General features: G+C 57.3%; 2 protein-coding genes across 3 annotated transcripts in view; one reads left to right on the plus strand and one right to left on the minus strand.

Annotated features, from left to right (window-relative positions):
* Nca (neurocalcin homolog) overlaps positions 1-2,500 on the plus strand; it is a 626,340-nt gene that overhangs the window by 20,742 nt on the left and 603,098 nt on the right. The window lies entirely within an intron of this gene.
* LOC138862111 (leucine-rich repeat-containing protein AAC1-like) overlaps positions 1-2,500 on the minus strand; it is a 5,260-nt gene that overhangs the window by 1,118 nt on the left and 1,642 nt on the right. The gene's annotated exons all lie outside the window — the stretch shown is intronic.

Raw genomic sequence — 2,500 nt, forward strand, 5'->3', positions numbered from 1 at the left:
TCTCTGCCCCCTCCTGACGTGGAAATGAAGGCCGACGGAGGGCGAGCCGACCCGCCGCTGAGCCGGGGCACGCAAATAGGGAGCGGCAGGCGGTGACAGGTGGCAATCCTACAGACGCGGCGCAGGCCTTCCCCTGGGCCGCCCACTTTAAAGTCCTGGCATTGTGGCAGATAAAATTCCTCCTTCGAGACGACGACCACAAATGAATGTGAAAGTACGAGTATACACACACACCGTGCGCCCAATGTGGGTCACAGCATTCCGGGAATGCACTCTGTACCTCGCCTCTCGGTGTCACCTTCTCTTTCTCTTCCTCGTCCCTTTCTTTCATTTCCCTTTCCTCCTCGCCCTTCTCGTCCTTTCTATTTCTTCTTTTCAAACTCTTTTTCTTCATCTTCGTTTTTCCTCCTCTACCTGGTTTCTCCTCCTCCTTTCCCTCTCCCTCTTCTCTCCTCTCCCTCTCTTCTTCCTCTCCTCCTCTGCTACTCCCCCTCTCCTCCTCCTCCTCCTCCCCCAAATTCTTCTCCCTTTCCCCCAATTTCTGCCCGGGATAATTAGTCCCGAAGCATCCCGACGCCGAGGAGTGAGGGGAGGGGGGGGGGGCATGGGGATGGTGGGGGGATACAAATGGCGGTGATGATACCTGGCCTAGAGAAAATTGTAAAGACTGTTGACGTCTGTAGAATCAAATGGACTCTATTCTCGAACAGAAATCTCGACATTCATCATTTTTAAAATCAATATTCGTTTATGGGGAAAAAAATGTATAGCGTTTAGATGATTCGGCCTCTCCAGAGGGGAGGGGGTGAGTTCACGATACATGGAGGTGATTTGCCTCCTCCCCCTTCCCACCCTCTCTCTTCGTCTTTCTCCATCTCTCTCCCTGTCACACTCCCTCTCTCACTCTCTCCCTTTCACACTCACTCTCTCTCTCTCTCTCTCTCTCTCTCTCTCTCTCTCTCTCTCTCTCTCTCTCTCTCTCTCTCTCTCCCTCTCTCTCTCTCTCTCTCTCTCTTTCATACTCCCTCTCTCATTCTTTCTCCCTCCCACTCACTTTCTCACTCGCCTTCTCCCTCCCTTTCCCTTCCTCCCTCCCCCCCCCTCTCTCTCTCCTCTCTCTCTCCTCTCGCTCAGGCCCCTCTCCCTCTCTTTCCCTACGTGTGTGTGTGTGTGTGTGTGTGTGTGTGTGTGTGTGTGTGTGTGTGTGTGTGTGTGTGTGTGTGTGTGTTTCCCCAAAAGTGATGCACAGCGATGTCACTCATTTCCACATTTTTACGTTTGAATATTCCTCTTACATATAAACCTTACTTCATGCCATCTCATAAGTTGCGCAACGCATGTCATTTGCAGGATATTTACCCGATGCTGATGGATTATCCCCACTCTCCTCCCCTACCCACTTACCCCACCCCCACCCCCACCCCCAACCCTCGCCCTCACCCTCATCCCTCTGACGCCGCTCCAGCCCACACACCCCCATACCCCCCCACCCCCACCCCCTTGCCCATGTGTGAATGTATCTGCCGCATGTATTCGGAATCGCTGTCATGCACCTTTGGATTTTGTTGCATGCATTGATTTTATTGCGATTTTCGGCCGGGGAAAGGAGGTGAGGAGAGGGGGGGAGTGGAAGGGGAAGGGGGGGAATCCGGGAAAGGAGGTGAGGAGAGGGAGGGGAAGGAAGGAAAGGAGGTCAGGAGAAAGGAGGGGCGAGGAGGAGGGGGAGGAAGGGGGGAATCCGGGAAAGGAGGCGAGGAGAGGGGAAGGGGAAGGGGGAATCCGGGAAAGGAGGCGAGGAGAGGGGAGGGAAGGGGGAATCCAGGAAAGGAGGTGAGGAGAGGGGGGAAGGAAGGGGAAGGGGGAATCCAGGAAAGGAGGTGAGGAGAGGGGGAGAGGAAGGGGTGGAATCGGGAAAGGAGGTGAGGAGAGGGGGAGGGGAAGTGGGGGAATCCGGGAAAGGAGGCGAGGAGAGGGGGAGGGGAAGGGGGGAATCCAGGAAAGGAGGCGAGGGAGAGGGGGAGGAAGGGGGGAATCCGGGAAAGGAGGCGAGGAGGAGGGGGAGGGGAAGGGGGAATCAGGAAAGGAGGCGAGGAGAGGGGGAGGGGAAGGGGGAATCCGGGAAAGGAGGCGAGGAGAGGGGGGGAGGAAGGGGAATCCGGGAAAGGAGGTGAGGAGAGAGGGAGGGGAAGGGGGGGAATCAGGAAAGGAGGTGAGGAGAGGGGGAGGGGAAGGGGGAATCCGGGAGAGGAGGCGAGGAGAGGGGAGGAGGGGAAGGGGGAATCCGGGAAAGGAGGCGAGGAGAGGGGGAGGAAGGGGGGAATCGGGAAAGGAGGTGAGGAGAGGGGGAGGGAAGGGGGGGGAATATCAGGAAAGGAGGTGAGGAGAGGGGGAGGAAGGGAATCGGGAAAGGGAGGAGGGGGAGGAGGGGAGGGGGGGAATCAGGAAGGAGGTGAGGAGGAGGGGGGGGAAGGGTGGAATCCGGGAAAGGAGGTGAGGAGAG

Source organism: Penaeus vannamei, chromosome 7, assembly GCF_042767895.1.
Source record: "Penaeus vannamei isolate JL-2024 chromosome 7, ASM4276789v1, whole genome shotgun sequence".
Taxonomy (NCBI): Eukaryota; Metazoa; Arthropoda; class Malacostraca; order Decapoda; family Penaeidae; genus Penaeus; species Penaeus vannamei.